This window comes from Bos taurus, chromosome 11, assembly GCF_002263795.3.
Source record: "Bos taurus isolate L1 Dominette 01449 registration number 42190680 breed Hereford chromosome 11, ARS-UCD2.0, whole genome shotgun sequence".
Taxonomy (NCBI): domain Eukaryota; kingdom Metazoa; phylum Chordata; class Mammalia; order Artiodactyla; family Bovidae; genus Bos; species Bos taurus.
The window spans coordinates 89,872,567-89,895,313 of record NC_037338.1 but is presented as its reverse complement, the minus strand read 5'-3'; the positions used below and the strand labels follow the sequence as shown (position 1 = coordinate 89,895,313).

At 45.0% G+C, this 22,747-nt stretch overlaps 1 long non-coding RNA gene across 1 annotated transcript; it reads right to left on the bottom strand.

Annotated features, from left to right (window-relative positions):
• Positions 1-6,415: 6,415 nt before the first annotated feature.
• LOC132346627 (uncharacterized) lies at positions 6,416-7,415 on the bottom strand. The gene is made up of 2 exons (XR_009496538.1): positions 7,101-7,415; positions 6,416-6,657 (listed from the first exon to the last, which is right to left on the bottom strand). It is a non-coding gene; the product is annotated as an uncharacterized lncRNA (long non-coding RNA).
• Between the last annotated feature and the right edge of the window lie 15,332 nt (positions 7,416-22,747).

Here is a 22,747-nt window from a genome sequence, read left to right as displayed (position 1 = left end):
TGGAAGGTGGGAATCACCCCAGAGGATACTCTGCTGAGGAGCAACTGCTTTTAAGCAAAATATCTCTGTATGTGTGTGTGTGTATACACATGGTGTGTGTGTGTGTGTACACATGATTTGTGTGCATGTACATGGTTTGTGTGTGTGTGTGTACACATTGGTGCATGGATTTGTTCTCCCTGCAAAGAATACTCTTCTCTCTGCCTGCACTCGCCCATATCACAGACTCTTAGGGAACTCAAATTACGGGGAGTAGGCAGGTGTGCATACTGACTGCAGGCTTGTGTGTCTGTGTGTGTGTGTGGAAGATTGCTGTGGCCGGGTCCTGGGAGAGAGAGTAGCTGTTGATGTGGCCAGACCCCAGACAGCATCAAATCCTCCTGTTTCCTGGGCTCTCAGTCATTTTTAAATGGCCATTCCCACTCATTACTGGAGCTTTCACAACCCACTCCTCCCTTTCTGGCATCACGCAGCCGTGTGTTTAGGGGTGAAGCTGATGTCCAGTGGGAAGCCGAGCATCATGGTCAGGAGTGTGGCCACTGCCCACAGGGTGCCCTGGGCCCTGGTCTCCGGTGGGTGAATTCTTAGGCCTGTGTCTTACCAGGGCATCCTTTTCTTCATTTGAAAGGGAGGGTTAAAATCCTTCATGGGACTTTTTTATCTTGCTTCTTTAATATGTATTTATTTAAGATTTTTATACAAAAGAAATCAGTTTTGGAAGTTTCAGAAAAGTAGACTCAATTGTTTTACCCAGGAATTTTTATCTTGCCTTTTTCAGTATTTATCTAAACTTTTTATACAAAAGAAATCAGTTTTGGAAGTTTCAGAAGAGTAAACTCAATTGTTAGTTTTATCCAGGACTTTAGGACATTAATATTATAAATACAGATTTTTTTCTTGTTTGCATCAAGTCTGACATAGTAGAGACTGTTAGGAGCTTGTCAAATGGAGGAATAAATTGCCCTCTGTGTGTGTGTGTGTGTGTGTGTGTGTGTGTGTGTTTATTAGAGGAGTGTCAGTTGCTTGGGTCATTCAATTAAGAAATCAGCCATTAAATTTGAACTGGAGATGGACAGACCGTCTAGAGGCGGAAGTCTCACTCTAGATGTGCTATGAACTGGGCCCCTTGGGTTACGAATAGGCCAGGCAGTTTGCTCTCTCCATGCAGGCGTTGATTCGAGTGCTCCCAAGTCTGCCTGGACTGTGATCCCCACAGCGCAGTGGGAAAGGGGCTCTGGGAGAACTGGCCATCCCATAGGACGTGGCAGCCGGTGGGGGACAGGTCTGCCCTGCTGGACTCCTGTGTTGCCCATCACGCCGTTTTTGTATATTTCCTTTCTTGATCCACTCTAAACAAAAGTATTATGTATATATTGTGTATTGTAACATACTGCAAATATATTACCATAAATCACACTGCATAGTTTATTATAATATACCTGGTAAAAGTGTTAGAAACAGTGCACATCAGATCCACAAAGTCAGTTACTTTCTAGGAAAGTGGGGGGCAGGGCGAGGGAAGGAAGGGGACACCCTTGGGAGATGCCTCAGCCCTGCCTGTGATGTTTATTTCGCACACTAGGTATATAACTGAGCTCTATAGCATTCAGGTTTTATTTTTATTTTTGACTTAGCTGAAAAGTGCGTGGGTGTTCATTACACTATCCTTTTTACTCTTTTTTTGGATTTTTAATTTCTTAAGAGTTAGATTTTGACCCCAGCCCTCCCACACTGCTCCTTATTTATGCTTTTAAAATTCTAAGATACTATCATCTCCCAGGAGTGTGGATTGGTGTAGCTTTAGGCAGAGACAGAAGAACTTGCCTTTGAAGGACTAACAGATTCTTGACTCCTCTGACCTCATGGGGGGAATCCCTAGGGTTGGGGGGGGGCGGGGGGAGACACTCCCAGCCTGCAGCATCTTCTCAGCAGATCTCTGTCTCTCCTCAGCACCTGAATTCTGCACACAGACCAAAGCACAGGAGCAGGTTTCTGTCCTCAGGTATTGCAGTCACGGGGTGCAGAGATGTGAAGGTTACACCTGCCCCGAAGCTCAGTGAGAGCACAGAGTAGCAGCTTCCTGTTTGAGCAAACTCCTGGAAGAGATGGGATTGTGGGGGGCTAGGTCAGCACAGACAGGGAGAGAAGAACCTCCTCCCATCCCCATGGTGATCAGAGCCACAGAAGCAGGCTTCTACTGAAACAGGTTACGTGCTGCATAAGGACCCACGCGTACCATTGTGTATGGAATATCTAGTTAGAGCTAGCACTTTTCTGTAATCTTCTCTTTCCAACATTTATTTCATCATTAGTCTTTTCATTTCTCTTGTAGGGCCTTAAGAATTTCTCGAAAATGACTTCTGTGAAATAATTCCATATGCCTTTAAACTTGTTCAACATACTTTTTCAATGTTTAGTGAAATTGCAAAAGTCAGTTTAGATATTTGCAAACGGTGATAACTTCTTTTCTTTGATGCCCATGTGATTCTTTCCAGCTGGTATAGTCCCGGAGTTGGAAGGAATCTCAGTAGGCGTCTATCTCCTTTACACTGAAAAGGTGGTTTTTTAGGCCAGACGCATGACAGGAGCTTGAGAACTGCTAGAAACAAAATCTCAGGCCTCACCCCAGATCTACTGAGTTAGGGTCTGGATTTTAGGGCGATTTCTAAATGACTCTTTAGGTGGGTAAATAATCCACCTGCAATGCAAGAGACACAGGAGACGCAGGTTCCATCTCTGAGTTAGGAAGATCCCCTGGAAAAGAGAATGGCAATCCACCCAGCATTCTTGCCTGGGAAATCCCATGGACAGAGGAGCCTGATGGACTATAGTCCATGGGGTCGCGAAGAGTTGGACATGACTTAGTGACTAAACAACAGCATATGTGTATAAATATATGTATGTGTGTGTGAGTTTGTGTGTGAGTGTGTAGATTAATCATGGGAATGACGTCTTTGTCTTGCTTAGAAGCAAGTTCCAGGTGTTGAATTATACGTGATGTGAGCGTGAGCACTACCCTAGGGTAGTACTTTCTTCCATGTCAACAGAAACTTGAGCAGCAATGATCAGACCTCATCTGTGACCACATTCTCACAGATGCAAGGACCTAAAGCTTGGCACCTGAACCACTCCATAAGTGACAGAGCTGGGTCTCCAGTCCTCTCATCTGCTTTCACACCACACTCACCAGCTTCTGCACCCACTTGTTGTTCAGTCACTTTTCCTCTCCAACTCTTTGCAACCCCATGGACAGCAGCATGCCAGGCTTCCCTGTCCATTACCATCGCCAGAGCTTGCTTAAACTCATGTCCATTGAGTCAGTGATGTCATACAACCATCTCATCCTCTATCATCCTCTTCTCCTCCTGCCTTCAATCTTTCCCAGCATCAGGGTCTTGTCCAAGGAGTTGGCTCTTTTCATTAGATGGCCAAAGTATAGGACCTTCAGCTTCAGCATCAGTCCTTCCAATGAATATTCAGGGTTGATTTCCTTTAGGATGCACTGGTTTGATCTCCTTGATGTCCAAGGGACTCTCAAGAGTCTTCTCCAACACCACAGCTCAAAAGCATCAATTCTTTGGCACTCAGCTTTCTTTATGGTCCAACTCTCATATCCATACATGATTACTGGAAAAACCATAGCTTTGACTAGATGGACCTTTGTCAGCAAAGTAATGTCTCTGATTTTTTTCTGCTTTTTTTCAACACCCACTGCTCCATCCAAAAATATCTTGCTGAAGGCACCAGTAACCACTCAGTCCAGGCAGTCTCCACTTGGCCTTATTTATGCTGGCATTCTGCTTTCCCAGACACAGGTCTGTCCCTGAAAGAGCTTCACAAAGGAAGCTTGGTGGTGTCCCCAGTGGATGCAGGGGTCTGTAGGACCTTCAGTTCAGTTGCTAAGTCGTGTCTGAGTTTTGGAAAACCCATGGACTGCAGCATGTCAGACTTCCTTGTCTATCACCAATTCCTGGAGTTAACTCAAACTCATGTCCATTGAGTAGGTGATGCCATCCAGCCATTTCATCCTCTGTTGTCCTCTTCTCCTCCTGCCTTCAATCTTTCCCAGCATCAGGGTCTTTTCAAATGAGTCTGTTCTTCGCATCAGGTGGCCAAAGTATTGGAGTTTCTGCTTCAACATCAGTCCTTCCAATGAATATTCAGGACTGATTTCCTTTAGGATGGACTGGTTGGATCTCCTTGCAGTCCAAGGGACTCTCAAGAGTCTTCTCCAACACCACAGTTCAAAAGCATCAATTCTTTGGTGCTCAGCTTTCTTTATAGGACCTTCAGTCATTCTCAAAGCCCATGGTAACCAAGGGTGCTGCATGACTCTTTTGTTCCCTGCGAATTACAAAGGATTCGGCCAAATACTCTAAGACCCTCTAGAGCCTTTCCCTTGTGTAGAAACTTCAGCCAGAATAAACCAACAGTGAGACAGAGGGAGAAAGGTCACAGCGTTTTTCTGGGACTCCAAATGGGTGCTACAGATTTAGCTCTGATTTTTCCAGCTCTCGCTCTCTAACCACAACCTCCCTGTCCTTCACTGTTTCCCAAGCCACACCGGCGACGCCAGGAATCTCCTGCTCTGTCCTCTCACCTGGAAGAACTGTTGACCTCCTCTAGGCGACCATACTCAGACATCCCATCCTATATAAGGGCTTTCCGTCAATCCAGCTACCAGCCCATTCCCACACCCTTGACCAGCACCTGGAGCCCCTCCACGTCCCTGCCCTTTGTATTGGATCAAGATGGCACTTAAGATGCATTGCAATGGCCTATTTGGCCTGAATGAAGATTCCTTTCTGGGATGTAGTTTCCAGGGGAGAACTCAGGGCCTGGGTTTACACTTTGTTTTTCCTAATGTCTAGTATGTGGGCACCAAGTGATTTTTAAAAGAGTGGCTGCAAAAGAAAGAACCCAAAGACAAATAAAACAATATTTTGTTGACCCGGGCTCTACTAACATAGAGGCCTGAGTAGCCCTGTTCTATTCACCCCTGACAGCCATGTGAGCTGGTCACAGAAATAAAGAGGCTGCCAGCATTTCAGACCTCAGTTTCATCATCAGGTCCAAATAAATTCCCAATGTCCAGGCAAAAGCAGAGCGTGGTACTCGGACAAGTCATACCAGGCTCACTTATGTAAATATTTTTCTGCACAGTTTAATGTCTCTGAGTTGGGGGTCTAACTTCCAATGTCAGCACAGAGCCCTGGTGGGAGTATAACATTCCCACCAGGCTTCAGTTGAATATTTATGAATATTCTGTAGTAGCTGCCTTCTTTTGTTCCTGGAAGGCTTTTATTGTTTAGAGAGTAATTAATCATATTTTGAGGGAAAATGCAGGAGCCAAGTTCCATGGTGAGGTTTATGATGGCTTTTCCTCCCCAGATGAGCAAGATAATAACCTCAGCCAAAGTTTTCTCCCCAAGTTGCTTATCTCCTGTATGAATCTGTACCCATTTCCGTGGGCCAAGATGGGAACCCATGACCACTCAGCCAGCTGAAGAAGAGAGTTCAGGTGTGAGTGTTCTCCTGTGGATTTTGTGAGCCTACTCTTCGGAGTTCATGTGTGTGCTAGGTCACTTCAGTCGTGTCTGACATTTTTTGACCCCATGGACTGTAGCCCGCCAGGTTCCTCTGTCCATGGGATTCTCCAGGCAAGAATACTAGAGGGGGTTTCCATATCCTCCTCCAGGGGATCTTCTCAACCCAGGGATCGTACCCGGGTCTCATGTTTCCTGCATTGGCAGGAGGATTCTTTACACTAGTGCCACCTATAATTTCCCTGGTGGCTCAGATGGTAAAGAATCTGCCTGCGATGCAGGAGACCTGGGTTTGATCCCTGGGTCAAGAAGATCCCCTGGAGGAGGAAATGGCAACCCACTCCAGTATTCTTGGCTGGAGAATTCCATGGACAGAGGAGCCTGGTGGGCTACAGTCCGGGGTCCCAAAGAGATAAACCTGAGTACTTTGGAGTTCATGATTTAGGCCAGATGCTGAACCTAGACTTGTATCTCACACTTATTTCTGGTTAGGCTGGTATAGCTCTTCATACATTACCCAACCCCAGAATGAGAACCGTTTATAGAGTTTCAAAGGTTGATATGGGGGAGCTCCAGGAGATGTATTTGATAGGTGGTTCTTGTTGTTCAGTCACTCAGTTGTGTCTGACTCTTTGTGACCCCATGGACTACAGCACACCAGGCTTCCCTGTCCTACACCATCTCCTGGAGCTCGCTCAGACTCATGTCCATTGAGTCTGTGATGGGATCCAACATCTCATCCTCTGCCATCCCCTTTTCCTTTTGCCTTCAATCTTCCCCAGCATCAGGATAATGCCTGCCAAATGCTAGCTCTAATGCACAGAGCTTTTTCTCCATTTGACTGTGTAACATAAAAAAGAGATACTGTATCTGTTTGCTATTGATAATCATTCCTGAATTTAGTGGTTTAAAACAAGGTACATTCATCTTTGTTGTGAGTCTAGTGGTCATGCAGGAGGCTCTTCTTCCTGTCTCTCCAGAGCTCAGTCAAGCGCTGTGATTGGCTCGGGTCACCTGGTACGAGGTTCTGCTGGTCGATGACCAGCTTGGCTGTGCCTCATGCCATCTTCCCATTTCTGCCAAGTTTGGCAAGTCTTGTCCTCAGGCCGACCTGAATAGAGGTTGAACAAAGAGAATAAACAGGCAGGGTGTCTGGAGGTCTAGGCTTGAAAGAATTTCACCTTAATTCTGCTGCATATTTTTGGTATTCTTTTTTATCCTTTTTGTTTTTTACCAGGGCAAATCTCAAAAATGTTCCAGAGTTAAGAAGTAGGGAAATATTTTCTGCTTCCTGATGTCAGTGGCTGTAAAATCACATTGTAAAGGGGGATCAGGGGGCAGCCCCTGAGTAATCAGTCACAGATGTGTTCTTAGTTGATGACGTGGGAAACACAGCAAAAAAAGAGATTAGCAAGGGGCTTTCACTTTCAAGGAAGAAAGGCCACGAAAGGCATTGCCTCCGTGGTAGGAAGGACATTATGGTCCCAAGTTCAAACAAGTTGATTACAGACAACTCAGGCAGAGAGTGAGATAAAGAGACGAAATCACACTCACCGTGATGTCAGCCTGCAATGGTGTGCAGTGAGACGGACCGGAGGAGGGAGGAGAGGCGCACACCCACTTCCTTGGTCTGGATCTCTGCTAACCTGGAGGCGAACCCTGTCCTCTTGCCGAAGGACTGATCATGGTGAAGCCCCGTCAACAGCCTCCTCAATCCCAAACCAGCTCAGACATGGCGTTTCTGATCCCGCCACCTATCGAAGAGGTTATGATAGGGATGGGACAGTTTCTGGTAAGTCCCTGTGTGTGTATGAATCCTCTCCTTTGTCTAGAAGTTCTTCTTTGGGGCTGGCAAAAATATACTCATATACTAATGAAAGTGAAAGTCGCTCAGTCATGTCTGACTCTTTGTGACCCCACAGACTATACAGTCCATGGAATTCTCCAGGCCAGAATACTGGAGTGGGTTGCTGTTCCCTTCTCCAGGGGAATCTCCCCAACCCAGGGATCGAACCGAGGTCTCCAGCATTGCAGGCAGATTCTTTACCAGCTAAGTCACCGGGGAAGCCCAATATACTAATTATATTTTAAAAAATGAAAAAAATTCAGTTGGAATTATTTGTAGTTCAAGTGCTGAGCAGAAAGAAAAGCTGAAAATGTTTGACATTTATTCTATGGTTAAGTTGTAAGCAGGAGAGAGGCCTGATAAGCTTTGTAGTTTAGGAAGGGCATTTCTATCTGTAGTGAATGCTCACAGGGGACTTGAGAACACAAACCTGGGTTTTTATTGTATTTCATTAAGCTCACAGAAAACACTTGAGAAATTAATTTAGAAATCCATTTTAACAGCAGCAAAAATACAAAATACTTAGAAATATATTTCTCAAAATCTATGTAAGACACTTGACTCTGAAAACCTTAACTCGTTGGTAAGAGAAGTGGAAGGAGACTTGAATGAGAGGGAGATGTGCAGTGTTTGTGAATCAGGGAACTCAGCAGCGCTATGATGTCAATTCTCCCCAAATTGCTCCATAGATTCAGTGTTCTCAAAGTCCCATCAGATGTTTTATATAGAAATTGAAAGTTGGTTCAAAAATTTATATGGGAATGCAAGGAACCTAGAATAGCCAAAACAATCTTGAAAAAGAAAAAGCAAAGTTGGACTACTCACATCATGATTTCAAAATTTCTCATAAAACTACAGTAATCAAGACCCTGTGGTTTGGGAATAAGGCCGGACCAAAATGGGCTGACAAACCACAGCTGTGAGCCAAAAACAGCCTGCTGCCTGCTGTTGTACAGTTACAAGAGAGACTTTCACATTTTTAAAAGTTTGACAAAATCGAAAGAAGAATGGTATATTGTGACACACAGAAATAACATGAAATTCACCTTTCTGTGTCCATTACGGAAGTTTCAGAACACAGCCATACCTCACACCACATGGAGAGATGTGAGTCTTTGCAACCGAGACCACGTGGCCAGCAAAACCTAAAATACTCTCTGGCTGGCCCTTTACAGAGTAAGTTTATTCATCTTTGGACAAAGAGATCAGAAGAATGCAATAGAGAGCCTCCAGACTGTTGTTGTTGTTCAGCTGCTAAGTCACATCCAACTCGTTGCTACCTCTATGGACTGTAACCCGCCAGGCAACTCTGTCCATGGAGTTCTCCAGACAAGAATACTGGAGTGGGTTGCCATTTCCTCCTCCAAGGGATCTTCCTGACCCAAGGATCAAACCTGCATCTACTGCATTGCAGGTGGATTCTTCACCACTGAGCCGCCAGGGAAGCCCTAAATATGTTAATACACTGGCTTTTACTAAGAGTTCCCAGGCAATTTGATGGAGAGTTTTCCTAACAACTCCACGTGGAAGCCCTGAGCCTCAGTACCAACCCCACAACCTGCACAAAAATGACCTGAGGTTGATCACAGATTGAACATTACAGTTATTGGAAGAAAACAGAGGCACATATCTTAGTGGCTCTGGGGTAAGCAAATACATTTTCTTTTTTTTGAGAGGACGCAAAAACTTTAATTGTAAGAGAACAAGATGGATAGACTGGTTTTATCGTAACTAAAGCTCAAGTGAGGAAGCTATGAAGAAAATGAAAAGACAAGCCACATGTTGGGAGAAAATAATCACGATATAGTATCTAACAAAGAACTTAAATCCAAAATACAGAAAGAACTCCTTTAGATCAATAACGAAAGGGGAAAATAATGAAAAACTCAGTTTTCAGTTTTAAAACTCAGTTTTAAAGATGGACACAGACTTCTATAGCCATGTCACCAAAGAAAATACGTGATTAGTTAACAATCTCATGAAAAGGTGTTCAGCATCTCTGCTGCTGCTGCTGCTGCTAAGTCGCTTCAGTCGTGTCCGACTCTGTGCGACCCCATAGACGGCAGCCCACCAGGCTCCCCTGTCCCTGGGATTCTCCAGGCAAGAACACTGGAGTGGGTTGCCATTTCCTTCTCCAATGCATGAAAGTGAAAAGTCAAAGTGAAGTTGCTCAGTTGTGTCCAACTCTTAGCGACCCCATGGACTACAGGCTACCAGGCTCCTCTGTCCAAGGGATTTTCCAGGCAAGAGTACTGGAGTGGGGTGCCATTGCCTTCTCCAGTCATCAGGAAATTACAAACCAAACCCATAATGGAATGTGATCACACACCCATTAGAAAAGCTAAAATTAAACACACTGACCACATCTTTCTCCTAACAAAAAGACTTCTCCTCATGATTAAGTCAGCTGAGGCAAAGATGCAATCCTTTTGAAGAAAGCAACATATATATTAATGACTATTGCCAAGAGTTTTGCTCCTGCACAGCTTTTGAAAGATTTAGAAACAGATATGGGTGGATATTTTTCAAGAGAAAGCTTTATGTCTCTAATTCCCAGATCTATTCTCAAATCTGATTCAATGGACATGAGTCTGAGTAAACTCTGGGAGTTGGTGATGGACAGGGAGGCCTGGCGTGCTGCAGTCCATGGGGTCGCAAAGAGTCAGACATGACTGAGTGACTGAACTGAACTGATTCTCAAATCATAGCCCCAGCCCTGAGTATGAACATTTTGTTTGCTTACATGACCATGCCTTAAAATGAGTGTATTTATTCTGGTTTGCAGAGTTTGGAAGGAGCGAGTCGGGCCAGTTGGATTTGAAGGTGTGTGGTCCATGCACTCAGACTGGATTCCAAACAGTGTGAGCATTTGGGGAGAGTGACAGGAACTTGTCTTTACTTGTTGGTCACTTATTCCCTGGCTCTGAGCACATGGGTGGGTGGAAGGGAGGCCGAAGGACTGACCACAGGCGCCCCTGTGAGGACATAGCTCAGTGGACTTTCCAAGCATCTACTCGAGGCCAAGGGCCTCTCCAGGGCTGCAGAGCGTGGCCAGCATCTTGTATCAAGAAGACATTCCACATCCTCCTGTCCACTTAAAATATGCGTGCAGTGGGCAGGAACCCATGGCAGGCCATTAAGAGTCTCAAGGAAGTCCCATGCCATACTAATGCTCATATGGCCAGATAGACTTGGGTATCCCCACCTGAGGAGCAGAGAGAGGGCTGGGGAGATGGGATCGAAGGACCAACCCACAGAAAATAGAGGAGAGGATGGAAGGGATGAGACCCAAATTTGCAGGGGCGTCTGGTCCTAGGGAGCTTCCTGCACTTGGACATTGAGGCCCTTTCTGGTTATGAAGTGGAATAACAAGGATCAAATGCTTTCAGGAGACTCCTTCTCTATGGAGCATTGCTATATTTTTTTTAGAAAAATTGTCTTTGATGAACTTCTTTAAGGTACAAGCTGAAGATCAGACCTGGCTGCCCCTAACCCCAGAGGCCTGGAGAGGAGTGGCTGGTTCTTGCCAGAGACATGGAAGCAGAAAGATGAGAGAGAAGCAAGGACGTGGTCCTGGGGCATCTCCTTGATGTGCTTATTTCTGGGCCATTAATTAACTTCACAAAGTGTTTGCAGAAAGTGAAAGGTGTGCACGCGTGTACACATTCTCGGGACTTACCTGGTGCAGGGTCTGGACTGGATGGAGGGAAACACGAGGTAAATCTGAAGAGGAAGAACCACCGAGGACTATAGAAATTTTTCAGGGGAAAGAAAAGGTGGCAGAGAGCGTGGAGCTCCCAGCCGGTGAAATTGAGGTTTGAGTCCCTAACTTCCAAGTCGACCAGCATGCAGTGCCAAGGGACAGCCAGGAGGTGGCGCTGCAGCGCTTCATTTATCCAGGTTCCTCCGAGGTCTGTGCTTTGAGGTCTTTTGTTATGTTTTATTTTGGTGTTTTGCTTGCCATGTGTGTGTGAATTTTGTGTCTGCACTCCAGTATTCTGGCTTGGAGAATCCCATGGACTGTCTAGTCCAAGGGGTCGCAAAGAGTCGCGGACTAGACTGAGCAACTTTCATTTTCACTTTCCTGTCCTTGAACAACCTGTACCCGCCTACCTTCTTTTCAGCTTCTTTTAGGACACTTTTCTTTTTTTCCTTTGAAATTAATCAAAATAAGAAGGGCTGCAAGGAAAGAGTAAGCAAGTGCTAGGTTCAGGAAGGACAGGGTGGTATTGGGAGCAGCTGATCAGGCCCATGCTTGATGGAGACCTGGCGTCTGTGGCCACTGCCCCGCCTGGTCCCTGGGGGTCATCCTGCTGGCAGGAGAGACCTCAGGTGGGTGGAATCCCGGGGTCCAGAGGCTGGTGATGGACAGGTACCCCTTCCCCATGCACACAGCCTTCCTCATCCCTCGTCCCAGGTGGACACACCGTTTAAAGAGGTCTCCTTTCAAGACGATATAAATATCCACCTTCTCCTGAGGAGTTCTCCAGTCACTTTCTCTCTGAGATCTTCAGGCAAGAGGTTTGTTCTTAACCCTGACAATGACTTCTCCCCATAGACCCCCTTCTTCCTTAAGAGACTGAGAGGGACCCCAAAGACACAGCCACTCAGCGGGATCTCACCCCTGGTCTGCCAGTCGTCTGGGGTCTGCCAGTCGTCACGTAACACCCCCATCCTCAGTGTGCCCTCGCCCCCAGGACGTGAGGATAAGAGCAAAATGCAGCAGGCTTTGCTGTCTCCCTTCGAAAGGGTTTTCAACCACATTTAACCCTTTGAAGTAGGCTTTGCCAGCCCATCTTCTCTGCCCCTTAATGCCTCGGACACCCGATGCTCTGTCTCTGAACTTCAGGTTCCACCTCTGTTCTCCATCAAGTGTGAACAAGAGTACAAACTCCCTAAAGGTCCCATTCATTGACATAAACATGTAAATGTTAACCGGGTTTAGTTATTGCACTGATCAGCCTTGTGTCTTGGGATCTCGCCTGATTACTCACCCGCCTGGACGACAAGGAGATCTATTTAAAACTTTAATGAAGGGACCTAAGATTTTTCATTCTACTGCTAGAACCTACTCCTAATATGGCGTCAGAAACATTGGCTCACCTGTCTTAAGGATGAGATGTTTGAGTCGTGACACAAGCTCTTTGTTTCACAAGTAAAAAGACCTCCTTGCGTAGCCAGGAGAGTGATTCCAGGTCTCCCTCGTTCACTCTGAACGGCTCCGTCGAGTCTGGGTGCAGATGCAGTGTGTTGGCTTATTGCCAGCTGGACATTAGCAGGAGAAAGTCAGAGGACCCCACGTTCCGCTGCTGCATTGAAACCATTGACCCACTGTGTCTGGGGCCTCACTTCATGACTTTGGCCACCATTTCTTCACTTGAAATCAAGACTACCCCTTCATAAAACACCTCTGAAGGCTGTTGAGAAGACCAAACAGAGATGGGGGATTGTGAGAATACTTCTAAAACTACAGCGAGCTCTGTAGCTGGAGCTGCTAATAGTGGGTCATTTAATGTTCAGCCTGTTGAGAACCTTTGTATCCTGGTCGTGTGCCAGGGCGCCTGGCAGGAAGCAGCCTGTGATGGAGCCTTAGGAACGGACAAGGCGTGTTTTCCTCCCTCAACCCACTGCTGTGGAGCCCCTTGAACTTGAAAAATTTGAAGACCATTTATTTATTTTAAAAAAAGTGATTGGGCAGGGATTAAAGTTCTGTTTCCCAGAGGTAATTCCACCAAACAGGAGTGTGATTTCATTTTAAAAGCTTTAAAAAAAAAAGCATATTGATGACTCTCTCTGGGCTTCATTTTTCTAAATAAGTAGGTTTATTTGCCTTGAAAATCTCAATGAGTATTGCCGTGAACTTCTTTCTAGCTACCAAAGTGAGTGTTTTCCCTATTTTTATCTCAGTGTTTTACTGATTTGAAAGAGTGCTGAGCCCATGAAATTATTTGTGATTTTTCAACTTTGGGAACATTCCTGGCCCTCTTCTGACACACGGCAGTCTAGAACATATACAAAGTTGGTGCTATTAATGTTTCCTAGTTGTTGTCCACTGACTAGGCGTCTTTCAGGTTGGTTTGTTTTACTCTTTTGCTATGCCATGAAACACGTGGGATCTAAGTTCCCCGACCAGGGATTGAACCCATGCCTCCTGCATTGAAAGCCCAGAGTCCTAACCAATGTACTGCCAGGGAAGTCTCAAGACATCTTTAATATAGGTATTGTCCCTTCTTCATTTTTAAGAATCATTCCCCATTTATGTTTTCCTTCTATCTGTGTGCACAAATTTGCCATTTTTCTCACAATTTCATTTTGAGTTACCTTTTCTTTCCCCCGCATCATAATTATGACTGTTTTTGTATCACTACCTTGGAAGCTCACCTTTCTTGCATTTATAAGGCCCCGTGAGGTTTGGTATACATTTATAAAGCGCTTCAAATCTGAGCACCTCACCACAGCCACACCTGCAATATGCAGCAGAGTGGAGGGAATTTTGTCCTAGAACATAACTCTCATCCAGTCTCAGAAAGGTCTTAAGTTTGTAAGCGGAAAAAGTTTTACACTCTTGCTCAATCTTATTTCGTTAAGAATTTTAAGTCAAGAATGGAATTTTAATTTTATCAAAAGCTCTTCCAAACTTATAGAAAAGATAATAAGCATTTTTTTCCTTTTGGTCTATTTAAATGGAAGATTGTGTGGCTGTTATTGCTCAGTCACTCAGTCGTGTCTGACTCTCTGTGACCCCATGGACTGCAACATGCCAGGTTCCCCTGTACTTCACTATCTCCCGGAGTTTGCTCAAATTCACATCCATTGAGTCAGTGATGCCATCCAACCATCTCATCCTCTGTCACCGCCTTCCCATCTACCCTCAAACTTTCCCAGCATCAGGGTCTTTCCCAATGAGTCGGATCTTGGCATCAGGTGGCCAAAGTATTGGAATTTCAGCATCAGTCTTTACAATGAATATTCAAGGTTGATTTCCTTTAGGATTGACTGGCTTGATCTTGAAGTCCAGGGGAATCTTAAGAGTCTTCTCCAGCACCACATATCAAAAGCATCAATTCTTTTCTGCTCAGCATTCTTTATAGTCCAACTCTCACATCTGTACATGACTACTAGGAAAACCATAGCTTTGACTCTACGGACCTTTGTTGGCATCTAGACAATACACTGTCTAGATTGTCATAGCTTTCCTTCCAAGGAACAAGAGTCTTGTAATTTCCTGGCTGCAGTCACTGTCCAAAGTGACTTGGGAGCCCAAGAAAATAAAATCTGTCACTGTTTCTACTTTTTTCCCATCTATTTGCCATAAATTGATGGGACCAGATACCACAATCCTAGTTCTTTGAATGTTGAGTTTTAAGCCAGCATTTTTACTTTCCTCTTTCACCCTCATCAAGAGGCTCTTTAGTTCCTCTTCGCTTTCTGCATTAAAGTGGTATCATCTGCTTATCTGAGGTTGTTGGTATTTCTCCCAGCAATCTTAATTCCAGTTTGTGAGTCATCCAGCCAGGCATTTCGCATGATGTACTCTGCATGTAAATTAAATAAGCAAGGTGACAATATATAGCCTTGGCGTACTCCTTTCCCAGTTTGGAACTAGTCTGTTGTTGCATGTCTCGTTCTAACTGTTGCTTCTTAACTCACATACAGGTTTCTCAGGAGACAGATAAGGTGATCTGGACATTCACATCTCTTTAAGAATTTTCCACAGTTTGTTGTGATCCACACAGTAAAAGGCTTTAGTGTAGTTAATGAAGCAGAAGTAGATGTTTTCTGGAATTGCCTTGCTTTCTCTATGATCCAACAAATGTTGGCCATTTGATCTCTGGTTCTTCTGCATTTTCTAAATCCAGCTTGTATAGCCGGAAGTTCTCAGTTCATGTACTGCTGAAGCCTAGCTTGAAGGATTTTGAGCATTACTCTGTTAGCATGTGAAATGAGCGCAATTGTATGGTAGTTTGAACATTCTTTGTCATTTCCTTTCTATGGGATTGGAATGAAACTTGACTTTTTCCAGTCCTGTGGTCACTGCTAATTTTTCCAAAATTGCTGGCATGTTGCGTGCAGCCCTGTAACAGCATCTTCTTTTAGGATTTGAAATAGCTCAACTGGAATTCCATCACCTCCACTAGCTTTGTTCATAGTGATGTTTCCTAAGGCCCACTTGACTTCACATTCCAGGATGTCTGGCTCTAGATGAGTCACCATACCACTGCGGTTATCCAGGTCATTAGGACTTTTTTTGTATAGTTCTTTTGTATATTCTTGCCACCTCTTCTTAATCTCTTCTGCTTCTGTTAAGTCCTTGCCGTTTTTGTCCTTTATCATGCCCATCTTTCATGAAACATTCCCTTGATAGCTCCGACTTTCTTGAAGAGATCTCTAGTCTTTCCCATCGTATTATTTCCTTCTATTTCTTTGTGTTGTTCACTTAAAAAGGCTTTCTTTTCTCTCCTTGCCCTTCTCTGGAACTCTGCATTCAGTTGCCTATCATTCCCTTTCTCCCTTGTCTTCCACTTCTCTTCTTCCTTAGCTGTTTGTAAAGCCTCCTCAGAGGCTTAGCAAGTATAATGAGCAGCTTTACTCATGGAGGTGTGATGGGTGACGCACTTTTCTAGTGGTTTCTCTAGTTCTTTGGAAGTTGTTTATGTAAATACTTCCATACAAAGGCGACTGTCAGTGTGACTCACACTGTTCGCTGCCGTTGCTCTCGTAGCACTGCTGGTCCTTCAGCTCCTGCCGCTCCTTCAGCTCCTGCCGCTCCTGTTCACGCCTGGGCTGCAGTTGTTTCAGTGTTTCAGTGATTTGACCTCTGCTGCTGCTGCTGCTATGTGTATGTCTTCCAGTGCAACTGCTTCTCCCCATGTTATTACCATACCGGTGTTATCACCTCTACCGCTGTTTGGGATTTCAATGATTTTGGAGCATTTTAGAGTAAAAGAACCTCCAGGACAAGAAGCCAGAGGTCAAGGCGTGATTCTAGTTTGGCCACAAATCCGGAGAAGCTCGCGCACCATCTGAATAGATTTCTCCACCTGACAAATGCGGTGCCACCTTTTTCCAAGTCCCCTCAGAGAGTCACCCTGAGATTCAAATGAGGTAATGCTCTGCAAAGGCGCTGACCCCTGAGAGGTTACTTGGGAAGTTCTGATGTCCTGGCTTCGTTCTTCATTTGTCCCAGAAAGACTCGGCCCTGTGTGTGTATGTGTCATGTGTTGTGTGTGTGTGTTATGTGTGTGTATGTGTTGTGTGTGTCCATGTGTTGTGTGTGTATGCGCTGTGTGTTGTGTGTATGTGTTGTGTGTTTTGTGTGTGTATGCGTTATGTGTGTGAGTTGTGTGTGTGGTGTGTTGTGTGTATGGGTTGTGTGTGTGTTGTGTGTATGTGTTGTGTGTGTATGTGTTGCATGCGTATGTGTTGTGTGTTGTGTGTATATGTGTCATGTGTGTATGTGTTGTGTATGTGTATGTATGTTGTGTGTGTTATGTGTGTGTTGTGTGTGTGTGTATATGTTGTGTGTGTATGTGTTGTGTGTGTGTGTTGTGTGTGTGTGTTGTGTGTGTGTGGGGGGGATGTGTGTATGTATGTTGTGTGTGTGTTGTATGTGTGTTATGTGTGTGTGTTGTGTGTGTATATGGTGTGTGTGTATATGTTGTGTGTGTGTGTGCGTTTGTATAAGAGCACAGGACCCAGTGCCTCAGTTTCCACATTTAGTCGCAGGTTGATTCTGGAACCACGTCGATTCTACGCCGTTCCCAGAGAGAAGGAAGATGCTCAGGGGACACGATAAGTAACTTTGCCCTTTAGATGCGGAAACTCACATTTCTAGCATTTCTTCTCCTTCCAAGCTAAATGTATGTGCCCATAGATATAATAATCTAGTTTAAGGTCTCAAGGTTTATTATCTCCTAATGAGGCCAGAAAGAGTGCTGCTGTCGAGGTTCCCAGAGACTAGCCCACACGGCAGGATGAGGCTTTTCTGGAAGAAAGAACCCCGTGGGGATTTCACTGGGCCTGGAAGTTCCAAGGTCACAGACAAGCCTGTTGCATCTCAGAGAAAAGCCTCCAGAATTCAAGCTATGGCACATAGAATGGGTAAGTAACAAGGTCTATAGTATATATATATATAGTAACAAGGTTTATAGTACAGGGAACTGTAGTCAGAATCTTGTGATAAACCTAATGGAAAAGAAGATAAAAAGAATGTATATATATGCATGTATAAGTGAGTCACTTTGCAATACAGCAGAAATTGGCACAACATTGTAAATCAACTAAACTTCAATTTTAAAAAATAATGAAAAAATTAAAAGCCCCCCAGGCCTTCCAAGCAGCAGGATAGGCGTGGTCTCAAGTCTGTGCCCTTCAGTGGCGGGATGTGATGTCATGCACAAGTTAGGCCCTCCAGGCCCTGCAGGATCCCTCCTACTTGAGCTGCTCCGGCGCCCTCAGTCCCTCTCTGAACGTCCATCAGTGGTATTTGTTCAAAGAGACCAGGCAGGCAGGCAAAGGTGTTTGAAATAGCGCGTGCTCACAGTAAACACTCAAGGGATGTTCTGATTACAATGAGGATCGAGGTCTGTACCCTGCAAAGTCCACAGCTATAAAAGGGAGTGACCATATGCCTGCATATTTTGGGTGTTTTGGAAATGTTCCCATTTCCCCTTAGGTGTTCTGTTAGGAGAGATAAGGATTGAGCACCAGAAGAGAAGATGATGAACCTGGAGCCGACAAGAATCAGACAGAGCACTGGAATTTTGGAGGACTGATCAAGAGAGAGCTGAACAGCTTTCATTTCACATAGACACTGACACAGGTGTGTGTACACAATCACACGCTCACGTACACACACACACACACACACACACACACACACACACAGTGTGATGGCTATCGTACTGAAGATGAAAGGTGAGCAGTTTGTGTACCTGGAGTTGGCTTGGATGAGAAGCCTGCTGGTTTCTGGAACAGCCATGCTCTCTCACAGAGCCAGGCTTCCCTGACTGCTGGCTGGGCCAGAGGAGTCTCGACTGGAGCTGGAGTCTGTGTGGGTGATGCTGGGTCACCTGCTTTGATGGTCTAGTCAAGGGAAGTGATCTAAGATGGCAGAGTTCAGAGAAGCCAGACCAGACGGGCAGATGGACTGTCCAGGCTGTCTGCGGTTGTAAGGATCAGAGTCCGCTGGGGTGGAGGCGAGGTGAGCTAAAGAGAGTTGAAAGCACAAAGTGCAGGTGGGAGAACCCACCTGGGGAAACTATGAGCTCTGGTAGACATTGCGAAGCCAGGTTTTTACCAGGAGCCCAGACATTGTGCAGGGTTTTGCACAATGGGAGGTGGTTCATGACCTCATGAGCAGTCTGGATACAGGCTAGGAGGCCACACAGACCAAAGTGAGAGGGAAGAGGCAAGGCTGGCTGGGGGAGGTGCCTTCCCCCTGAGTCTGAGGCCACCCGCTCCCCCTGCACGCCCTGGAGCACAGGTCAGTGCAGCCCTGCCCAGGCAGGAGCACCCTGGATCCACAAGGGTGACTCTGGAAAACTGATGAAGAACTAGGTACGGGTGCCTGAGGGCTCCCTTGTGAAAGGAGAAAACAGGCAATAAGATGGAAGAGAGAGAACTTTATCATGACTCATAAGCTCCTGGGTCACTTGAAAACCTTTCTAGGGTTCACCTGCTTTAAATGATGGCTTCCCTGGTGGCTCAGACAGTAAAGTGTCTGCCTGCAATGCGAACAGACCCAGGTTTGATCCCTTGGTCAGGAAGATCCCCTAAAAGATGATGGTGTTTCACAGCTCAGCAATCCATAGGTTGAACTTTTTAGGTATTATAATATTTGCCCATCAAATTCCACACAAAAGATTAGAGCCTCGAGATAAATGATGCCTGGCCTTCTGCGGCTCACAACGTGGGGAGCCCAGGTGTGACTGACTGCAGACTTTGTTCTTTTCCTCGGGAACCCTTGACTGACTGCACACCATGTATCCAAGCTTCCAGTCTCAGCAGCGGGTTGGTTCCTTTTTGAAAGTCCTTCATGGCGCTGTGTTTATTTAACTGTCGCCTGCGGGCAGCCTGGGCCCTTGTTGGGTGCGCATGCACACATACAAGACAGGTGTGTATTTGTGAGTGTGTGAGGTTTAGCTGAGCAAGCTCTGGACGCAACCTAAGTGAGCCAGGGACCATTCGCACCCGGCCAGCGACATTGTTTGAGCACTTTATGATGCATGCTGAGGCGGGGCTGGGTTCTGTCATACGACGATGGTGCGTGATTCCCCTTCATTAAGCCCTGGAAACATCTGCCTCTCTCCAGCCTGTGTACAGGTCTCATTGTATGAGATATTGGTTAGTGATCACAGAGTCATTGGCTGTAACACTTGTGCTCCTCTTTGTGATTAAGCCTGGTGTCTGGGTTCATGAGCAGGTGACTGTGTGTGTACACAAGGGTGAAATGTGGGAGTCCTCGAGAGAAACCCCAAAGCACACAAGCAGTAGAATGCTCCACTGACACCCCTGGGCTTGCACTATCTTATTACTAGTCCAGTGGACTCAGCATCATTATCGTCATTTCCTTGGGTGGGCACTGGGTCTGGCCTTGTGAGATGTCCTGTCCAGATGCATAAAAGCGCATGCACACGGGGGTCAGTCTGCAGACCTGCACTGTCGCGCTGACTGCTGTGTTGTGTGCCGTGTGCTCAGTCACTTCCACTGTATCCGACTCTGTGCGATTCTACATACCTTAGCCTATTAAGATTCTCTGTCCATGCAATTCTCCAGGCAAGAATACTGCAGTGGGTTGCCATTTCCTTCTCCAGGTGATCTTCCTGACCCAGGAATTGAACCTGTGTCTGTTAAGTCTCCTGTATTGGCAGGCAGGTTCTTTACCACTAGCACCACCTGGGAAGCTCATGATCTCCTTTATACCAACGCTGTTGATTGCCTGCCCTGGGATGCTGAGAAAATAGTGACTTTTGATAACTGCACGTCTGATTCTCCAGGAGCCCTAAACCGTTCCCTTGCTGGAGACAAACAATGGGAAGAGTCTCATAGCTAAACTGCAACTACCAAGCTCCCGAGCTGACCAGTGTGATTTTTTTTTTAAATTTTTTTTTTTTTAATGGAAGTATCAAGGATATAGTCCAACAAAGGTCCATATAGTCAAAGCTATGGTTTTCTCAGTCATAGTGTACAGACATGAGAGTTGGACCATAAAGAAGGCTGGGCATTCAGGAATTGATACTTTCAGACTGTGGTATTGGAGAAGACTCTTGAGAGTCCTTTGGACAGCAAGGAAATCAAACCAGTCAATCCTAAAGGAAATAAACCCTGAATATTCATTGTAAGGACTGATGCTAAAGCTGAAGCTCCAGTACTTTGGCCACCTGTGTGAAGAACTGACTCATTGGGAAAGACCCCGATTCTAGGAAAGATTGAGGGTAAGAGGAGAAGGGGGTGACAGAGAAAGAGATGATTAGATAACATCACCAATTCAATGGACTTGAGTTTGAGCAAACTCTGTGAGAGAGTGAAGGACAGAAAAGCCTGGCATGCTGCAGCCCATGGGTCAAAAAGAGTCAGACACAACTAAGAGACTGAGCAACATAGGTATAGTTGTTTAACAGTGTTGTATTAATTTCAGATGTAGAACACAGTGATTCAGTTATACATGTATATACATATCTATTCTTTTTCAACTTCTTTTCTCTTATAGATCATTACAAAATATTATCATACTAAATGAAGTAAGTCAGAGAAAGACAAATACCGTACGATATCAGTTATATGTGGATGGGGTTCCCAGGTGGCGCTAGTGGTGAAGAATCCACCTGCCAATGCAGGAGACTTAAGAGGCATGGGTTCAATCCTCAGATTGGGAAGATCCCCTGGAGGAGGGCATGGCAACTCATTCTAGTATTCTTGCCCAGAGAATCCCATGGACAGAGGAGCCTGGTGGGCTACAGTCCATAGGGTCACAGTTGGACACAATTGAAGAGACTTAGCCTGCACATCAGGTTACATGTGGAATCTAAAAAATTGATACAAGTGAGCTTATTTACAAAACAGACCCACGTGCATAGAAAATTAGCTTATGGTTACCAAAAGGGAAAGGTTGGGGGGAGGGATAAATTAAGAAGTTGGGATTAACACATACACACTACTCCAATACTTTGGCCACTTCATGCGAAGAGTTGACTCATTGGAAAAGACCCTGATGCTGGGAGGGATTGGGGGCAGGAGGAGAAGGGGACAACAGAGGATGAGATGACTGGATGGCATCACTGACTAGATGGACATGAGTTTGGGTAAACTCTGCGAGTTGGTGATGGACAGGGAGGCCTGGCGTGCTGCGATTCATGGGGTCACAAAGAGTCGGACACGACTGAGCGACTGAACTGAACTGAACTGAACTATTGTATACAAGGTTAATTACCAACAACACCTACTGTATAGCACAGGGAACTCACCTAAGTAGGTCTTTATTTCATGACTCTGGTCCATGGGTTCATATTAGGGAATTTGGGCACTTATGCTGTATATATGACATATCATTATTTTTGAGGATTTTTGTTTTTGTTTAGCCACTCAGTCCTGTCTAGGTATTTTTTACAGTAGTTATTTTTAAAAACTAGATAAAGAGTAATGGTATTTATTGGGAGGTTGAGCTCTACTTTCTGTTCTCCCTCGAAGTCATTGGGTGAGGTTGGGCAGCTGTTGGAATCTCATGGCCTTGGTTTTCTCACCTGTGAAATGGAAGGGTGGAGTTCCACCCCAGACCTAGTTTGAGATTTTTAGCTTTATATCAGGTATAATGTGAAACCATAAAAAAATCCATCTGAGTCTCAGTGAAAGACAACTGAAGCATCAACAATTCAATGGCTTATTCTGAAGTCTTGTAAAGACGTTCTAGGACTCTAGAAAGTTCTAGAACTTTCTTTTCAAAACAAACTTGTGGTTACCAAATAGGAAAGGGGAGAGGGATGAATTAGGAGTTTGGGATTAATCCATACGTACTACTATATGTAAAACAGATAACCAACAAGGACTTACTGTATAGCATAGAGAACCGTACTTGATATCTTATAATAATCTGTATGGGAAAATAATCTAAAAAAGAATATATATATATATATATATATATATATATATATATAAGCATATATAACCATAAAAAGCAGCTCTTAGATACCAATGAGGAGCATCTCTGAGCTATATAAACCTGAGAGCAACCTCAGCGTTCCTTAATCTTTTATCTCCAAATATCACTTGGTGATTCAGTGTATTGTAGAAATCCATCAGCTCAGAGTGGGTACATGGTAAACGTGACTACTGTCTCCCAACTGTTCCTAGACCCCAG